Source organism: Camelus bactrianus, chromosome 1, assembly GCF_048773025.1.
Source record: "Camelus bactrianus isolate YW-2024 breed Bactrian camel chromosome 1, ASM4877302v1, whole genome shotgun sequence".
In the NCBI taxonomy this organism is placed as follows: Eukaryota; Metazoa; Chordata; class Mammalia; order Artiodactyla; family Camelidae; genus Camelus; species Camelus bactrianus.
In genome coordinates, this window is record NC_133539.1 from 105,168,170 (window position 1) to 105,188,303 (window position 20,134).

Sequence of the window (20,134 nt, forward strand, 5' to 3'; positions counted from 1 at the left end):
TGCTCAGAGGACACCTCCCAGGGTGCTGTGCTTGTTGTTCACGCCCCATCACTGGGCAGGGTGTAAGGTGGTGCGTAGTGAGGACTCCATCTTCCGGACCCAGTCCAGGGTAGCTGGAGCAAAGGGCCTGGAGAGTCTTTGTACACAAGCAGTCCAGATGCAAGGCTTACAGCACACAGAGGCCCCAGCTGGCCTTGTCCAAATGGGGCCAGTGCCCACGCCACTCAGGGTGTACTACTGCCTCCTTGTGCTGGTTATTTAATCCTAAGTAGTTCTCAGCCCCCTTCACTGACAAAGAAACCAAGGCTCAGAGAGATTAAGGAACATATTCCAGGGCAGAGTTGATGGTGCAAAATGGCACTTCCTCAGAGGGTGACAAGACATTGCAGGAGAACATGGTGATGGTGGTTGAGACGGTCTGATTTCAGAGCAGGCTTCTGGTAGGACTAAGGATGGACCTGTGGAGTTCAGCAAGGGTTTTGAACCTCTGTTTATATATTTGACTTTTAAATGATTTATCCCCAACTTTCCTTTCCTATACACTTCATTTTCCCCTCAGATGAGGGAGGACTTTACCCAGTCCTGGGGACTAGAGGTTTAGGGTGGCACCCAGCACATGGCAGGTGCTCAGTTAACATGGTGTTGGGGAGGCTCCTTTACCCCTTTCTCCCTCTAGCTTGGGGCTTGGGCTATCTTTTGCAGAGTCTGACACCAGTAAAGCCCTAGGACAGAAAGAGCCCAGAGAGCCCAGAGAGCCGATGAAGTTCAGGGGTTCACTCCTAGAGGTCATGGGTACAATATCAGAGGTACATAAAATTTGGATAGGAAACATTTACACCTTTATCTTCACAAATCTTACAGTAATTCAGGATTTCCTTCATTATGCATGTAGGCAGCAGACACAGCAGTCCTGGCTGTGGACCAGTAGAAATCACAGGTGCTTTCATGACACATCACAGTTATCACAGATGTCTCAGAATATCATCTACATCCATCACTACCTCAGAGCTAGGGTAGTGATTATACTCACAACTAGGTTTTGTCACTTAATGTTAATAACTAAGCATTTAAGTAACACTATCAAAATTTATCAATCTTTTGATAGCTATTTCAATATACCTAGTTCTATTTATAATCCAATGTATTTTATTTTACTAATTAAAAATAAGATTCTAAAAAAAAAAAATGTTTCACCAGACTGCTACAGAGTTCTGCAAGACAAAAACTCGTTTAAGAATCCTGGTTGGTTGTTTGTATTAGAGAAATGCAAATCAAAACCACAATGAGATATTACCTCACATCAGTCAGAATGACTGTCATTAAAAAGTCTACAAATAGCAAAGGCTGGAGAGGGTGTGGAGAAAAGAGAACCTTCCTGCACTGTCAGTGGGAATGTAAATTGGTGCAGCCACTATGGAGAACACTATGGAGAACACTATGGAGGTTCCTTAGAAAACTAAAAGTAGAGCTACCACGTAGTCCAGCAGTCCCACCCCTGGGCTTGTATCTGGAAAAGATACACAGGTAAGGCTACAGAAAGAACTGGTGCACAAGGCAAATCCAACATGCAGGTACCAAGGTGCGAAGGTCAAGTCAAGGGACCAGACTGACCATTCCCATATCTCCCAAGTTCTCCACTCAATTCTACTGCTAAACCCAGCTGTGAGCTGTGGACACCACCTGGGAGCTGGAGCTGCTCTTTCCATTAAACCAGGAGCCTTCTTTGTCACAGGAGCATGGAGAGAACCCATGTCTCCAGGCTTGGCCCTGCACATGCCTGACAGAGCATGCCTGACAAGTGTGAACTCTGATTTTGCTGAAAGTTGTTTTCCTACATGATTCAGGCTAATGATGAGACTCAACTCATGTACGTCTCAACCAGACTCCATGTAGTTATTCCTTTGAACCATCAGTTGACCATTAGTATGAGTCTTAACTCTGACTAGAATTTAAAGTCTCTGTATCATCACAGTGTAACTTCCATTGCCTTTACCCTTCCTTTGTTTTCTATTTAAATTGGAAAATAAAGATAGTTAAATACTGAACAACAATAACATGTTCACAGAAGCACTATTTACAATAGCTAAGACAAGGGAGCAACCCAAGTGCCCATCAACAGATGACTGATTTAAGAAAATGTGGTACATACATACAATGGAATACTACTCAGCCATAATAAAGAAGAAAATAATGCCATTTACAGCAACATCAATGGACCTAGAGATTGTCATACTTGAAGTAAGTCAGACAGAGAAAGACATATATCATATGATATTACTTATATATGTAGTCTAAAAATAATATAAATGAATCAACATACAAAACAGAAACAGACTCACAGACGTAGAAAACAAACTTAGGGTTGCCAAAGGGAAAAGGGAGAAGGGGAGAGAGATAAAGGATTAACAGATTAGGGATATAGGATTAACAGATACAAACTACTATACATAGAACAGATAAGCATCAAAGATTTACTATATAGCACAAAGAACTATATTAAATATCTTATAATAACCTATAATGGAAAATAATCTGAAAAAATTGTGTGTATGTATATGTGTGTGTATGTATATATATAAATATATATATATATAAAACTGAATCAATTTGCTGTATACTTGAAACTAACATAACATTGTAAATCAGCTAAACTTCAAATTAAAACAACAACAACAAACAAAACCTTGTTATAGACAAGGACATAGGCCCAGAGAGAAGAAGTGATCCACCCAAGGTCACACAGTGGAGTTGGGACCAGATCCCATCTTCCAACCCCACCGGCATAGGATGAGTATACTAAAAGGGGGACACGGGGCCATGGGTAGTGAGCACACAGCTGACTCGAGACAGCTGTGGGAGGGAGGGTGAGGCTGAGTGAAGGCAGAGCCAGGGAAAGTGAAAGGCCAGCCTGCACAGTCCACAGCCCTGCCTGCTGAGCTAGGGAGGCCCTCAAAGCAGCAATTACAAGTATTTATTATGTGTTTTCCTGAAGTCTGCTCACATGGAACCAAGTGATAGATTAAATGATCCTTCAGTGGCCACATGAGAGGGTGGTGAGGCTTGATTTGTCTCTGCAGTTAAAACCCATATCACGTACGTGTGATCTTTATAACTGTATCTGAGCAGCTAGGAACAGAATATGATCCCTCAGTATAACATCTCACAAGGGTGGGCGTGCTTGTCTGTAAACCGGGAAGCCCTTCATGTGGAGAACAGTCCTTTTCCCTGCTACCAAAGATTTGCTGAGGTCAGTAATTTGGAGTCAGAAAGAAGATGCTTCTCAATGCAGGGTGTTCTCATGTTTGAGGAGGACTAAGGCACTGCACCCAGAATTTTGTGACCTGAGCTTGGGAGTCCCGGCATACACCCACCGTTCTCCTGGCCTTCCCTGAATACTTGACTCATCTCACTCATGCTGAGCCCGCACTTAGAATTCCTTTTCTACATTTCATCACTACCATTATTAATAATAATAATTATTATTATCAATTTATTAATTTATGTTATCATATAATTATATAGTATATATAATTATAATAATGTTATAATATTGATGATATTATAATATTGGTTTATTATTATTATTATTATTGTTATTGTTATTATTATTATTATTATGTAGCAATTGCTACAGCTTGGAGACTGTTAGAAGGCAGGAATTCTTAGTCTGTAAAGGAGGCTGCTGCATAAACAATTATTTTAAATACTGTGTGATCAACATTGGGAGCAGTGAGCACAGGCTTCTGGGCACTTAGCTGAGTCTCAAAAAAGCAACCTAGGTGCCAAAGGAGTTCTAGGCAGAAAGAACAGCACATGCAAAGGCACTGTGGCATAAAACAGCATGGTGCATTCTGGCCTCAGCAGGACTTTCCATCTGCCTGGTGTAGAAAGCAACCCAGTAGGCTGCAACAGTCTGGATGGAGTTTCTTGGAAAGGCAGATTTTACTTTAGTCTTCCAGCCTGGCAGGAGTTCTGATAAGACAGGAAAGGTGTGGAGAGGGTTCCAGCCTGGAAGAGTTGTGCAGGGGTCTTCCCACCTCCAGCTTTAGGATAACACCTGCCCCAGATCTAGAGAGAAGCCGGACTGGTGGGGTGAGTGTCAGCCAGCTTCCTGTGTGCTGTCCACGGGCATAGAACCCTGCAGGATAAGCTAGAGAAATCCACTACCTATGATGTCAGGAGCGTCACAAAGGGAGTGTGCAAACTGTGTATCTGCAGTGAGTTTCTCAGTCTCACATGGTTACAGAACGTGGGAGGTTGAATGGATTTGTGGACCTGCATTAGCAACTGACTGATACTCCAGATAAAGGAAACTGTCCATTCACATGCATTGAATCTGCCTGCCTTTTAATTTCTCTCATATATATATATATTTTTTTTTAATTGAGGTATAGTCAGTTGTGTCAATTTCTGGTGTACCTATTGCACTGGTTACAAAATAGAATTTGATCCAGAAAAGCTCACTCTGAGAAAATGATTAACATTATTATGTCCATGTGAATTGAGAAGGCTGGAGTCTTGGGGAAAAGCCAAGGGGAATCTTCCTTCTTGGCCCCCAGGCTGCGTAAGTGGTGTCTCCTTCTACTCCCCTCTGCTCAGGGCTTCCCTCTGCCAGAGTACTGGTCCAGTGTCCAGTCCTGGTTTGTCTACTCCTCTGTAAATTCACTGAGAGCAGTAAATTCACCCCTTCCAGGTTCCCCTGGCACAGAGATGCTCAGAAAATGCTGAATGAGTGACAGGAATAGCACACCCATGAAACTCAGATCCAGAATTCAGTATGTCCATCTGTGAAGCCCAGATGTTTCCCTGCATTGTCTACCACTACGGTTAACCAGTTACCACATTGACCACAAGCCTAGTAACCCCCAGTCCCACTTTAGGACGCCCCCTGCTGATGGGCCCAGACTCTAAGAGGTTGCTCTAACAGCCAGATGTGGAGCCTTTCCTCTGGCCTGGAGTCCATGGGCTCCTGTCACATCAGTCATCCCATCTGGCCCTCCCATTGCAAGGCTCAGGTCACTCAGACAGCCAGCAGGTGGCAGAGCTGGGATCCCTGGGATCCGGGGCTTCTGCGCATCTGGGAAAGCCGAGGCTGCCCTTGCCCTGGCTGAGATCACGTCTAAGAGGACTTTGAGGATGGTATCAAGGCTGTTTCTTGTCAATTTCTCAAGTTGGCAGTGGGGCAGCCTTGGTTATAGATGTAAAAAGCATTCCTCCCCTGACCCCCTCCCTTCCCAGTAATATCACACCTGACCCTCACTGCCAACTTTATTCTTCTTATCTAGAGGACTAGCCTTTCCGCTTTCACAACAGTACATATATTACTCCCTTGAAGCCGAGCTATCTACAGAAATAAGGAATAATCATAGAAGAAAGAAGGATAACCACCCTTTATTGAACTCCTCCTGTATGTCAAGAACATGGCTGAGTTACTTATAAATATGTTATTTAGTTCTCCTAACAGTTGTGAAAGGAGTCTCATTATGGTCATTTTACGGATGAGGAAACCGAGGCTTAGCAAGATGAAGCAGTTTGTCAAAAGCCGCAGAGCTGGTCAGTGGCAGGGCTCAGGCACGATGCCTGTTCCTCCCGAAATCTGCCCGTGGCGCTGTTATTCTTAACCCCATCACTGAGTAAAACCACTCCGATCCTGAATGAGCTCTTGCTACATGACTAAGAGCCCCTCATTTTTGTTGTTTAAAATGGGTACTCTCTTTGGACATTTTGTTTTCTTAGTAAACCAAATGCTTCTGTTGCAGTTTGGGAAATCAGAGATTTGAGCATTCATGGAAGCAGCGCGGGGTGGGAAGACACGGGACCAAGGAACAGGCCCACTCAGCTGCCTCCAAGTGAGTATCTTAAAAGGGCCAGTTTCTTCACTGCCCAGACCCCAGTCTCACCTGAGAAATGAGGGTAATCATATCCATCCCACCATGCTCAGAGGAGGCCACTGGCAGGACTGGACACAACACGATGGTGAGTGTGCAAGGGCTGGACACATGGGCCTGAGGAGGCCAGGGTGGGGTCTTGTGGTCCCCTGGGGCCCTCGTGTCACCCTCACTAGTCTCCCTGCTCATGATCATACCTATCTCTAGCAAGAGTGTGCCTGTGTCCTAGTTCCTGGCACATGACCTTGAGCCATCCATTCAGCACTGAACACATATTTTGGGAGCCCCTATTGTGTCCTGAGCATGGCTCCAGGCCCTGGGGAGACGGCAATGCACCAGTACTGAAGCCCTGCCCACATGAGCTGCCAGCCTCCCAGGGATAAGAGCCCAGGCTCCCAAGGCATCCACTGTGGCAGGTACCTGGCACATCTTTGGCCACTTAATACTCACCCACAAAACTCTGAGGGAGGAGCCAATATTACAGCTAAGGAAACCGAGACATGGAAGGTTAGGTAATTTGTGTGAGCAGGAAGCAGCAGAGCTGGGTTTGAACTTGACAGCCTGGCGCCAGAGCTCACACACCACCATCACTCTCTGCTGCCACGTGTCTCTACCTGCTTTCCCTCTGATACCAAACCCTTTCCCCTCTCCTCCACAGCTTCTCCAGTTCTCCTTTCTGGTAGCCCCCTTCCCCTGGCCCAGGCCCTTGTCTGTTCTTCTGGAAGCACAGCAGCCTCCCTCTGGCCTTCTTGCCTCTTCCAGCCTCTGTCCAGCTTCCACTTAGCCTCTCTCACCTCTATGCCATCCTGCCTCCAACCCCAGCTGAGTCCCAAATGGTCCAGGTGTATAATACTGGCTATGAGAAACTAATTCGAAAAGATATGCGCACCCCAATGTTCACAGTAGCCCTATTTACAATAGCCAAGACATGGAAACAACCTAAATGTCCATCAACAGATGACTAAATAAAGTTGTGGTATATTTATACAATGAAATACTACTCAGCCATAAAAAAGAAACATAGAGAGAACTGGAGACTGTCATACTAAGTGAAATAAGCCAGACAGAAAACAAACACCATATGATATCATTTATATATGTGATCTTAAAAAAATTATGTAAATGAACTTATTTACAAAACAGAAACAGACTCACAGACATAGAAAACAAACTTATGGTTACCAAGGGGGAAGAGGGGTGGAGGGATAAATTGAGAGTTCAGGATTTGCAAATATTAACTACTGTACATAAAATAGATAAACAGCAAGGTCCTACTGTATAGCACAGGGGATATATTCAATACCTTGTTTGCCCCCACAGTTTGTTCTAACATCCATTTCTGCATTTCACAAAAACTGTCCTCCAGGCCAGTGAGTCTAAACTTTTAGGGGGAGTCACTGGCCTTTTTGAGAAGCTAATGAAAGTTATAAACTATCCCTCCTCAGGAAAATGAACACGTGCAGACTCTTCCCAAAGTCAGCACATGCCTTCTGAATTGTCATGATGTCAGCATGAAGACCCCAGCAATGGACACACAAATCTTATTTTGGTCCTCAGTTCCTTAAACATCTGTCTTTCCATCTGTCAGCATTTTCTCCCACCCTAGATGCTCCCTCCATTCCTCTTTCCATCTAATGAAATCCTTGTGGCCCATCAAAACCCAGCTCCAATGTTACGAGTCCAGACAAGAGCTCTCCCTTGATGCTCGCACCCCCAGCTCCCCTCATGGGATCTCAGCACTCCTTGCCTGGAATTGGGGACCACACTTCATTTCCACCTACCCCAAGGACCCCTCGAGGTCAAGGATACTGGCTCTGTCATCTCACAATTCTTCACCTCACCTAGTACAGGGCTCTGTAGATGACAGGCAGTGTCCAGTCCCTAAAAAACTGAAAAATGGAAGCAGCCATCCTTATTTCCAAATAGAAGATTCTAAGATGCTAATGAAATTGTCATTTCATCATCTGTGTCCCAATAATAAGGCCCCTCCAAGGGTAGACTTCTGGAAAATTTCACCAGACATAAGCCTAGGAAAATTATCTCTTGTCTCTGCTGTCTGTTAAAAATATAAACTTTTCATATCCATTCCTCACTGTCATTCTTGAATTCCTACTTGAATCTCTATTTCTTTACTAATAGTAACCTAGTTTACAGGAATCTATGACTTCGAAATAAGGTCAGATCCTGGTAATTAGCTGTGATCCATATTTTGTACATGATAATTAGCTTATAGCTGCAGTGGAAATTGGGCCTTACATTTTTGGGGAGGTGGATATTTTAAGAAAGCAAGGTATTCTTCATGTGCTCTGATCTTCCCTGCTTTGTAAAAGGTTGTTAAAGTGAGAACCATAACCTGGGAGGAAAATGAATACACTGGCTCTCAAGATGCAATTAAAATGGAATGCAAATATGACTAATGAGACAATTAACTTTCCTAGAAATATTATGCAGGAAAAGCAATTCCTGGGATGTAATGTTTCCACGCTAAAGAATTCAGTTTGATGGCATCAGTGACCAAAGGGATCGGGGAAGACACTGCTACTGTAAGGGAGGGCATGAAAAGCTCCCATTTCTTTCCAGCTTGATCTGCCAGGTAGGAAACATCTGCTATTGCAAATGCTCCCATGTGGCTCCTGCCTGTGTGCTGCCGCGAGCAATTCTTTCCCAACATGCCACCGCTAGAATGGCCTTAACTCAGGAGTCCAGAGCACTTGGTTCAAATCTCAGCACCACCAGTTACAGCTAAGTGGCCTTGGATGGTCCATGTCATTGCTCTGGGCCTCGATGTCTTCCTCCGCGAAATGGAGTTGGTGACTCCTGTCTCATGAATTGTGGGGATTCCATGAACTTTGCATGTAAAGTGCTCAGTGTGGAGATGAGCAGGCCAGTGTGTCCTGGGGAAATTGCTCTGGAACCTGCAGAGTTGGGAGGGCATAGAAATCCACTGTTCCAAGAAGCAGCTCTGGCATGAGGCAAGGATTCTAGCAAGAAGGATTCAAGAGTCAGCATCCACCCTGCCCTTCAAGTTCAAGCCAAGTAACTTTGGGCATTGGTGTCATGCTCTCAACATCTGTAAAATAGCAGCATTTCCCTAAGTCATTTCCAAGGTGCTGATCTAGCAACGCAGCACTGTTCAATGCTACAAAATAGTTCACATTTTTTCACCAAATACTCTGTTACTAAGTAGCCTGAATTTCTCCAAATATGATCTATTTTCCACTTGCTTGGGTTTAGGTCCATAGCTTAGTTAATTACACTGAAGTTAAACAGTCCAATTTGTAGTCCTTAAGGGCCTTCAACTTCTGCAAACTTCCCCCTCCCCTCTTTCTCTGCACCCTCCCCTTCCAACCCCATTTCATGGGTCAAGCTGAGGATACAGAGCACAGTCCTGTCCTCACAAAGACTGGAGTCCAGTGTTGGTGGTGGGTCAGAGACAAAGCCAACCCTTTGAGGCATGGTCTGCAGCAGAGAGTGAACTGGGGGCCCTGCAGGCAGAGGGGGGGTTGGCAGGATTAGGAAAGGCTTCCTGGAGGAGGTGATACCCCAGCTGAGCCTTGGCCACTCAACCAGACATTTATTTATTGAGCACCTACTGTGTACAAACACTGTGCTCGATGTTGAGGCACATCAAGCCCTGAATGTTACCATGTCACTTCCAATCTCAAGAATCCACAGTGGCTTGCTCGCTCTAGTCACCCATTGTTGTGCTCATTCAGTACATTTCTGCCTCACTGATATGACTTCCCCAATGTGGCCTGTCTCTCCTCTTCCGCTGGCGAGCAAGCATCTTTCTTCCCAGAATACTCCTCCATTCTAGATGCCCTCCCCCCATCCAAATTCAGCCCAAAGCCATCAGCGCTCCCCAGGTCAGCCTCTTTCCTGGCCTTCCTTCTATATAGATGGCAGGTACCACCGTGCACATCTTCTCCTGATGAGACAGGCATGAGGGGCACCCCAGAGATTTCACTGCCACTCATACTCCTCAGCCTCCTTTGAGGCGGGGAAACATTTCCTTCTTCTTTTACTTTACTGTACCAACGACAACTCCAGATGCCAAGCAGACAGGAGGACTGATAAACGAGGTGCTGAAAATGAGATGTTTCCTCTCACTTGTTACCACCTTTCTAAGATAAGCACCAAACCAGAGTGTGCTGTGTTTTCTTGCTCAAGGAGTCGGAAGGGGAAAAGGCATCATTCACTGAGGATCTAGTCTGTGCTGGATGCTGTAGTTTTACCCATCTTTTAATCTCCACCATCACCCTGAAAGGAAGCATTTTCATTTCCTCATTGCATGTACAGAAACCAAGGCTTAGGAGATAGGTTAACCTGCTTGGTCTCACCACTAGGAAGAGGCAAAACTGGGATTTAAACACAGCTAGGTGATTCTGAAATCTAAGCTCGTCTTCCTCTGCCAAGCTCTTTCTCAAGAACACATGCCCTTTTCTACTTCCAAAGACTCGCTAAATGCTGCAATCTGGAAAGATAAACAGAGCATGTTTGCCGTATGGTGGTGGCTCGAAATCAGGTGAAAATCCAGGACCTCCTCAAGGGAGAGCTGGGCCCCTCCGAGCCCGGGTTTAAACAAACAAGATAAGCAGAATAAGAAAATGGTTTCTGGACACTGCCATCCATCTCTGGGAAGCCTTCGATAGGAGGCAGCTAGTGATGAAGTGGAATGAAATTCGGAGGGAAAAAAAGATGAAAATGGAGGTTTACACATCACTGAGCTGCCTTCCAATCTAGAGGGAAAATCCAACATTAATAAAACAGAAAACCTTCAACAAAATCAAAGCCAATTTTTCTGTCAAGTTCAGAAACAACAGTGCATAAAGCTGCAGGCGTTTCCCAGGTGTGTTCCAGAAATAGCCATGCTTCTGAGTTGGGTGGAAATCAAATCTGGGGTAAGCTGGTCCCTGCTACCCAGGCAGGGAGAGCTGCCTCTGTGGCTGCAGGATGGAATAGGACATCAGCTTTAAGTTTTCCTCCTAAACGCCCTTCCCAGGGCCATCCTTGATAGGGAGTGAGCCGTAGTCAACAAAGGCTTAATTACATAGGGAAGCGCTTGGTGAATCAGCCTCTCCTAATAGAAGAAAACATACACACACACATACACACACACACACACACACACACACACACACACACACACACACAGTGTGCAGGGGCCCCCAGCCAGACCCACTTTTGTTCTATTAGTCAAATGGGGATGCTTTTGTCTCCTCATCTGGTACCAGAGACAGCGGGCAGGTAGGTGTCAGTGGTGTGAGAAGTGGTTACAAAGAAAATTTATGTGTCAGACAGATCTAGTTTAGGGGGAGGGGGAGGTACTTAGGCTTATTTATTTATTTTTAATTTTTTTTTTAATGGAGGTACTGGGGATTGAACCCAGGACCTCGTGCATGCCAAGCATGTGCTCTACCACTGAGCTATACCCTCCCCCTTGCTTTTGAAAGTCATTCCCACCACCAGTAAGTGTGTGGTCTTGAATTTGTGCATCTTATATTCCTTACCTGGCCCCTTGGGGTGCAATCTCATTGTCTCAGTGTCTTAGCACCCGTCAAGGAGGGAAGAGCATGCCTAGTTCTTGGCTTAAAGTAAGAACTACACAAAATGCCAGTATGTAAAGTTCTTGGTATAGGGAGGGTGCTTGATAAATGCCTAGCCTCCTAGCTCTGCTCACTCTCCCTAGATTTTGCCTGTTCCTTTTTGTTTTCTTTTTATTAGAGTTGATTTACAATGTTGTGTTAGTTTCTGGTGTACGGCATAGTGGTTCAGTTACACAAATACATATATATATTCTATTCATATTCTTTTCCATTATAGGTTATTACAAGATATTGAATACAGTTCCTTTTGCTGTACAGTAGGACATTGTTGTTTATTTCTTTTATACACAGTAATGTGTTATCTGTTAATCCCAAACTCCCAATTTATCCCTCCACCCTAACTTTCCCCTTTGGTAACCATAAGTTTATTTGCTGTCTGTGATAGTCCATTCTTAAAGGCCCAGCTCACCCTCACCTCCTCCAGGAAGCCTGCCCTGACTATTCAGGTCCCCAAGGACCTCTCCTTTCCATGAGCTCTGTGGTACTATTGGTCACCACCAGCCCCTCATGGCCACTCACCATCTTGCCCCGTGAGGGAGAAGGGTATGTGTGTACTGGGAATTCCCAGCCAGACTGAGTTGCCTGAGAACCAACAGTGGTAACCCATCAGGATTGGGCCCAAGCCTCACTCTGAGTAAGCAGTTAGTAAAAATGTATCCACAGCTAAGGCATTCAATCATCCAAGAAGGGTTTTCAATGACAGAGAGGTTCCTCACATGCATTGAGCCCCGACCATGTGCCAGGCACTCGACAGTAACCATCTCGTTCCATCCTACAACAGCCCTTGGAGACATGTATTAACAAGTCCGTTTCACAGATGAAGAAACTGAGGCTCATGGAAGTAAGCTAGTTGTTTCCCCCAAGCCAAGAGGCTCAGAGGGGCGGGAATTGAGGAAGGAAGGGAAGGTGAGATGGGTTATGGCGAGTGATGAAGACGGACGCAGACACGAAGGGCTCTTCTCTATTGAGCCCCGTGGTGAGTGGCTCTGAGCTGGCCTCACACACATCCCTTCCCTGAGGGTTCCCCACCACATTGGAGGTGTCTGGTGCTCTTGGGATTTGCTGTACGCTTCTGTTTATCATGCCTGGTGAAAGCTAGTGAGAGAGTTACTGTGGCCCTGACCTCTGTCCTCGCCCAGCTGACCAGTCAGTTTATCCTCAGATACAATCCAGTAACTCCAGAGAACTAGAATTGGAACTAGATTGCTTTCCTCTAATAAAATTTACAGTGTATACAAATTCAATTACATCATTGTGGGTGCCAACAGCGGCTGAGAGGCCAGGGTCACTTACACACATCCATCACCAGGGTGCAGAGAGTCAGGGGTGTGAAATTACCTCCCACCCAGAGCCCAGAGGCTGACGGAGGCACAGCGGGGGCACAGCGGGGCTGCTGACTAGGAGGGCTGGCTTCTTGGGCAGGGGGCTGCTTGTGCTCAGGGAACACCCTGCAGCAGGAGTGGCAGGGAGCCTACCCAGATGCACTGGGCAACCTGCCTGCCAGCACCACCCATGGGAGGAGAGTGTGCTCACCCCTGGGGGCCCCTGGTTGGCTGTGTTTTCCTGATGGCAGCTGTGTCTGTCCCTACCACATGGCCCGGGGGAGGGAGAAACAATGTGGTGTGCCCAAATCCAAGGCATGCTATTTAATCGTCCCAAAATCCTCATTGTACAGAAGTGAGGCTGTCAGAGAAGGAAAGTGGGCTCAGAGAGGTTAGGTAACCTGTCCAAGGCCACACAGCCTGTAAATTGACAAGCTGTGCCTGGAACCCAGGTTTGTTGGGCTCTAAGCCCACACCAAGGGTTTTCCAAGCTGGAGGAAGAAAGAGCTTCATTTTAAAAGGGAAGCTCAGGGAGGCCAATGCTTCCCTTAGAGGGTATTTCCAAACCCACTTCATGGTGGTGGGAGATACAGCTGGCTAGAAATAAGTATTTTAAACAAGTGCTTCCCTTCTCCCCTCCCTCCAGGGAGTCTTATGATCTGGCAAGTCTAGTAAACATAGACTTACAAGAGTAAACTTAGAATGGGGTTGGGAGCAGGTTTAGATCCTGTGATAGTTTGATACCAGAAATATTTGAAGAAAGTATTGGCCCTCTGCATGGGCCCAGCCAGCCAGGCCTGGAGAGGGATAAACAGACTTCAGTTCTCCATCCACTGAGGGTCATTTGACCTCAAGCAAATCATTTAAACCCTCTGAGCCTCAGTTTTCACTCAGGCAGTGGCTTTAGAGAGTGGTCCCCCGACAAGTAGGACCAGCAGCACCCAGGAACTTGAGAGAAATGGGAATTTTCAGTCCCCACCCCCGACCTACTGCATCAGCAGCTCTAAGGTAGGGCCCCACCATCTGTGTTTCCAGCCGTCCAGGGAATACTGGTGCAGTGGCCCTCACACTGGAGTCACCTGGGGAATTTCTACAACAGTCCTGGAACCCAGGCCACACTCCCGACCAATGACATCACCATCTCTGGTGTAAATGAGGTGAGCCTGGGTCTCACTACTCTGTTGAAGCTCCCCAGGTGATGCCAGGTGTGCCTTTCTCTGGAGATGGTCACACAGTCCTTGCAGGAAGTGGAGAGCTGGGACTGAGAGCACAGATGGAAAAACACGAGTGTGAACGAGGCCTCCTTATGGCCCCTGCTCCTCCCTCCCTTGTCCTCTGCCTATTGGGCAAGGCCCAGCGAGCGTGCCGGTGGGGTGTGGATGACGATGAGGGAGCTTCTTACAAGACGCACAGTGTCCATGGAGGATGGTCAGAAACTGGCCAAAGTCAGGGAGGGTTTTCAACTTTGACTGTAACAGGGCTCCATAAAAGTCTGTGATATTTCATTCAGGATGGATTGTTTGCCATTCATCAGGAAAAGTCCAGAAGGTCTACAAATGTGTGCAAATCCCACTGGCCCTAAGACTGATGGCTTCTCTTGACAGCCTCTCCCAGAGCAATTTGCCATTTAAAGCCCAGTTCTACCAAAGACCTTGAAGCTGTTCCCACCAGCAGCCTGGCCTGGGCTTTGAACAGGTATCAGATGCCGTGTTTCCTGCTCCCTTGGCCTCAGGTCCCAGCCAGGGCATGCTGGAAACTGTGCAAGCCAGGGCAACCTCCGAAGGCTGCTCTGTGGGGGCTTCTCTTGTGGTTGGTCCAGTGCTGTGTTTCTTTCTTTGATGTTACTGAACGTTTGCATCCCTGTTCACCCCTGCTTGGCTCCCTTGCCCCCTTGTTGGGTTGGGTTTAACCAAAGGGAGGTACCGGCGGAAACTGAAACGGCAGGAGGAGTGAGAGGTGGGGGTGCTGGTTCCTCTGGCTCCCCTTCATTGGTCCTGGTGTGGGCCCTGCTCCTCTACAGAGGGGCTCAGCTCCTGCAGGCTGGCCTCTCTTCCACTGGGCAGGGCCCAGTTACAGCTCCTGCTAACTGCTCTCGCCCCTCCTCACTCAGCCGGGGGTGCTAGCAGCCGCGGTGCTGCGAGGCCTGGGCTCCACTCTCCCTTAAGGGTGTCCCTTCAACTTACCCACAGTTGTTTTTTGGTTTTTGGGTTTTCTTGACAATAGGTTGTTTATCTGGGAAATGATCCCAGGAAACATTGTAACAAATTGGGAAAGTGAGATAGGGAAGAAAAGGAGCCAATAAAGGTATATTATTTTTACAGTTGTCACTGTGGGTGAGTGAAGCTTAACTCCACTTGGGAACCTTGATGGCCAATGTAGGACATGCCCATAGTTATCCGACTTCCATCATTTACTGGCTGAGGGCTGCTGGGTGGAAACTAATTTCTCTGGCACTTTTTTTTATTGTCATTTTTAAAAAATTACATTACAGTCGATTTACACTGTTGTGTTAATTTCTGGTGTACAGCATTCAGTTATACATACATATATATATTCCTTGTCATATTCTTTTTCATTATAGGCTACCAAAAAGTATTAAATATAGTTACCTGTTGTTTATCTATTTTACACATAGTCGTTTGTATCTGCTAATCCCAAACTCCTACTTTATCCCTCCCCTCCCCTTTTCCCTCCTGGTAACCATAAGTTTGTTTTCTATGTCTGTTGAGTCTTTTCTGTTTTGTAAGTAAATTCATTTGTGTCATTTTTTAGATTCCACATATAAGTGACAACATATGATATTTGTCTTTCTCTGTCTGACCTACTTCAGTTAGTATGATAATATCTAGGTCCAACCATGTTGCTGCAAATGGCATTGTTTCATTCTTTTTTATGGCTGAATAGTATTCCATTGTGTATATATACCACCACTTCTCTATCCAGCCAAATGTCAATGGACACTTAGGCTGCTTCCATGTCTTGGCTGTTGTAAATAATGCTGCTGTGAACACTGGGGTAACACTGCCCACATTTTTGAACCACTTGAAACTGCTGTGTCTATAGATCAAAAATGGCCAAATCGCTGGTGATTCCACATGGTCCATCTAGCAAAGAGTCCATTCCTTAACTCTCTGCAGTTAGTCCTTCAAAGTGAGCCTTCGTGTCCTGCTCAACCCCCACAGCAGGCCTGGGTTAGCCTCCGTTCACAGAGGGGAACAGAGACTCAAAGGTCTTCACTGACTGGTCCCAGGTCATCTAGTATGAGGCTGCGAAAATAACACGGTTGAGAGTCTACCGTGTGTCAGTCATGCACTAACAGTTCATACAGGTGACCTCGTGTAACGCCCAAAACCGTGAGCAGAGACTGTTACTCTACCCATTTTACCAGGAGGGACATCGAGGCCTGGCTAAGTTAAGAGCAGCCTTCCCTGGTGCATAACCCACGTAACTGCTTTGGTCAAACTCAGCCAGAAGCGAGAGGGAATGGAGCTGGGATGAAGCAGTATCTACAGAGGTCGTGCCTGCCGCCCCCCGCCCAGGGCACAGGCCGGAACAGAGGCGGTGGAGACGGGCCTGCAGGGACAGGAGTGAAATTAATGAGTCCCCATGGTTTGGGTTCACGCTGGGTGGGTGGCCTCACTGCAGACCCTTAATCACAGCCCCGGTGGATCCCTTAAGCCTGTCGCTGCTTCTGCCAAGTTCCTTCCCACTGGACTACCTTTTTTCCCCATTTTATTTTATTTTTTAATTTTTTAAATTGAAGTATAATAGGCTTACAGTGTGTGCTAGTTTCTGGTGGACAGCGCAGTGATTCGGTTATACACACATACACACACACACTCTTTCTCATTACATTCCTGCACGCTACTGAAGGGACTATCCTACCATTCACTGTCTGCAGTCTCCCTGCTCCCTCTTACCAGGGGACCCCGACATACTTAGTACAAGGTTCGGTACATAATACAGCTTTAGGGGGCAATGGAACCACAGTTGAGAGCGATTAAGTCTGGAGAAAGCCAAGTGAGTGGGCCCACCGTCCCAGGGGTCATCAGGGTTACCACTCTCTTGAGGTTTTGCACTGGGGCACAGCCCGCCTCACCTTCCTATGACACTTTTATGTCCAGCCACTGGGACCCCACTGTGCTTTTCCCAAAATGATGCAACTGACAGGAAGCTCTGGAGACACAGAGACCACAGCTCAGCACGGGCATCTCCTAACTCTGTGCCCTGGACTACCCCTCTGCTCCCCTGCAGGCAGCATCCTCCCCTTCAGGGAGGTAAGGCTCCCCTCAGAGAGACTGAGAAGATGAAATAAGATAGTAAAGGTAAAACGTGCGGTCCTGATAAGCATTTGACAAATGGCTGGTTCTGTTCCCTCTTTCTGAAAATAATAATTCTAGTCTGGAGATTATAATTGCTGGTTTAAGAGGAGAGGCTACAATTGTTTATCACACATTGATTTTATGCACTTGGGATTAGAAAACTTGCCTTGAAAGATGGTTTTCTTGGTTTTACTGTTAAATTTCAGGATTTCCTTGGCAACGGCCTTCCAGAAGACAGAGAAGTCAGTCAAAAGCCACCCAGAGAGGGGAGAGGTGAAGGCGATTCGTTCCTCTTCAGAGTTGGCCTTCTGCAGAGCGTGCTGGTCACTGTGTGCTCCGTGGAAATGCCTTCCATGCCTTGGTCAGAATTAACTCCCTGCTTCCTGGGCTGCCAGGTCCCTTTGATTGAGTTCTAGCCAGTGTCACCTGCGTGGTCTTCCCCAGGAGAGGAGGCCTAGTGTGCAAGGACCAACACAGTGGGGGCTCACCAGTGCCAGCCAGGCAGGCACAGCTGGTCAGATGAGGAGGGAACAGAGATGGAGCTCAGGAGATGAAAATCTGGGTGATCTGGAGCTGTGGGCAGGATCTGAGTCTAGCCTTTGCCCTTGGGTGTTGTAGGGCTAGGGGGCTGATGCAGCTGGGGGCTTATGGCCTCAGTAGGAGTGGACACAGAGTTCTCCGGCTCCCCCTCTAGCATGTGCTGAGGCCTTGAACATAGGACCACCCCCAGAGGAACGGCTCACAGGGCCCCTCCAGCTGGGGACAGAGGCCCAATGGGGTGGAGGGAAAGATCCCGGAGCCTGAAGTCACCCTCCCCAAGTTCACATCTAGCTCTTCTACTCACCAGTGGTGTGGCCCTAGGCAACCTGTTTAAATTCTCTTTGCCTCAGTTTCCTTATCTGTACAATGGGGAGGATAATAAGAGTCTTTATCTAATAGGGCTATTGTGAGAAATAAATTAACATATAAAAAGTCTGTGGAACAGCACTGGCTCCTGTAAATGCTGCATCGGGTCAGTGGCCATCCTCTTAGCAGGACAGGGGCCAAGTCTGATGGCCATTCTGTGTGCAGGCAGGACTTGAGGAAAGCCTTCAGCTCACCGCTGGGCTGTGGGCATGATGCCTGAAATTCCACTGCAGACCACTCATTACTGCATGCATTCGTGCATCCGTTCATTCAACTCTGAACTAAGCCATAGTTCCCAAAGTATGCTCCATGTACAACCGTGGTACATGAATGGACCAGGGGTTACACTGGAGAGTGTTGTTTTAATGTTGCTAGCCATGCGTATTTTTAATTTCCTTACTGCAACTTTAAGGCAAGAAATGTCAGCTTTCCATTTAAGTAAATAACGCTAATATCTGAGATAAATGTATGTCCCTTCAGAGCGTGATTCCTAGGCATGTGCCCTCCTCTTCCTGTCTCTTCTCAGTCACCATGGGAACAGTATCCTTCTGGTCAATTTTTTATACTTTATACTTCAATTTTAATAGCCATGCCTTTATTTCCTTATAACATCATTTAAGGCAAGGAATAATCATTTCCCATGTATTGCGGTGACAGGAAATTTCCTTTTTAAATTAATTTCCATAAGAAGTGAGTTAGTTAAAGGAAAATATTACATAAGTAAAAAGCACAGGTGGAAGAGTATATGGCTTAGAAAGAATGAACTACTACTATCTGTATCAACACAGAGAGAGAGGTGAGACACAGCCGAGATGAAAAGAATGTCATAGACTCAACGTACACTTTGTGGCATCGTTCATGGAAAACTTAAAATACACCCACAAGACGACTGCTGGTATTTTTCATGACTACATGTCTATAACTGTAGTGATATGCAAAATTGACTGAAAGGATGGTATTTCCCACGGAAGGGGAAGGGCAAAGAGAAGCAGACATATAGCCAAGATTAATGGTTGTGGGGGAGGATACGGCTCAGTGGTAGAGCGCATGCTTAGCATGCACAATGTCGTGGGTTCAATCCCCTGACCCTCCATTAAAATAAATAAACCTAATTATCCCCCATCTCAGAAAGAAAAAGAGAATATAAAATTAAAAATAAGATTAATGGTCAAAGGGGACATAAATTATTAAAAGTTTTCATTCCTTTTACCTAAGGAGAGAGAAAGAGACTTGAAGGAAAACTAACGCGATGCTGGTAATCTGGATGGAAGCAACACAGATGCTTACCAGGTATTCTTGCCTTTTCCTTTATTTTATAAATCTCTCAACGTAAATAACATAGAGCGGATGCAGATGCACAAAAAATCACTCAGGAGTGACAGGCTGACCAAGCTAGGCTGGCTGCCAAGGTCCAAGGATGCAGAAATGACAGGTGAGTCCTGGCTCTCTCAGTGTCATATTTGAGTGGTAGATGCAGAAAGGAAACTGTCCCAAATCTGTGACAGGCATGCCAGGGAAGGCCTCCTGGAGGAGGCGACCCCAGAGCCATCGTTAAGAAATGGGGTTGGTGTTTGCAGCAACATGGATGGACCTAGAGAGGCTTATACTAAGTGATCTAAGTCCAACAGAGAAAGACAAATATCACATGATATCACCTATACATGGACTCTAAAAAGACAATACAAATGAACTTATTTACAAAACAGAAAAAGACTCACAGACATAGAAAACAAACTTGTGGTTACCAAAGGGGAAAGGCGGGGAGGGATAAATTAGGAGTTTAGGATTAACAGATACACATTACTCTATGTAGAATAAATAAGGACCTACTTCACAGCACAGGAAACTATATTCAATGCCTTGTAATAACCTATAATGGAAAAAATCTGGAAAAGAATATACATATATATATCCTACATCTATATTCTGAAACACTGTTAATCAACTGTACTTCAATTAAAAAAAGAAAGAAAGAATTGGGTTTGGGACCCACGGACCGATGAGCAGATAAATAAAATGTGGTACATCCACACAATGGAATGTCACTTGGCAACAAAAAGGACTGAGGGTCTGAGACATCCCATGACACA

The 20,134-nt window shown here is 46.0% G+C and overlaps 1 protein-coding gene and 1 non-coding gene across 4 annotated transcripts in view; both read right to left on the reverse strand.

The window, feature by feature from the left end:
• The window catches only part of CLSTN2 (calsyntenin 2), a 592,872-nt gene that overhangs the window by 469,065 nt on the left and 103,673 nt on the right, over positions 1-20,134 (reverse strand). The gene's annotated exons all lie outside the window — the stretch shown is intronic.
• On the reverse strand, positions 11,253-11,325 carry TRNAA-GGC (transfer RNA alanine (anticodon GGC)). Its single transcript has one exon. It is a non-coding gene; the product is annotated as a tRNA-Ala (tRNA).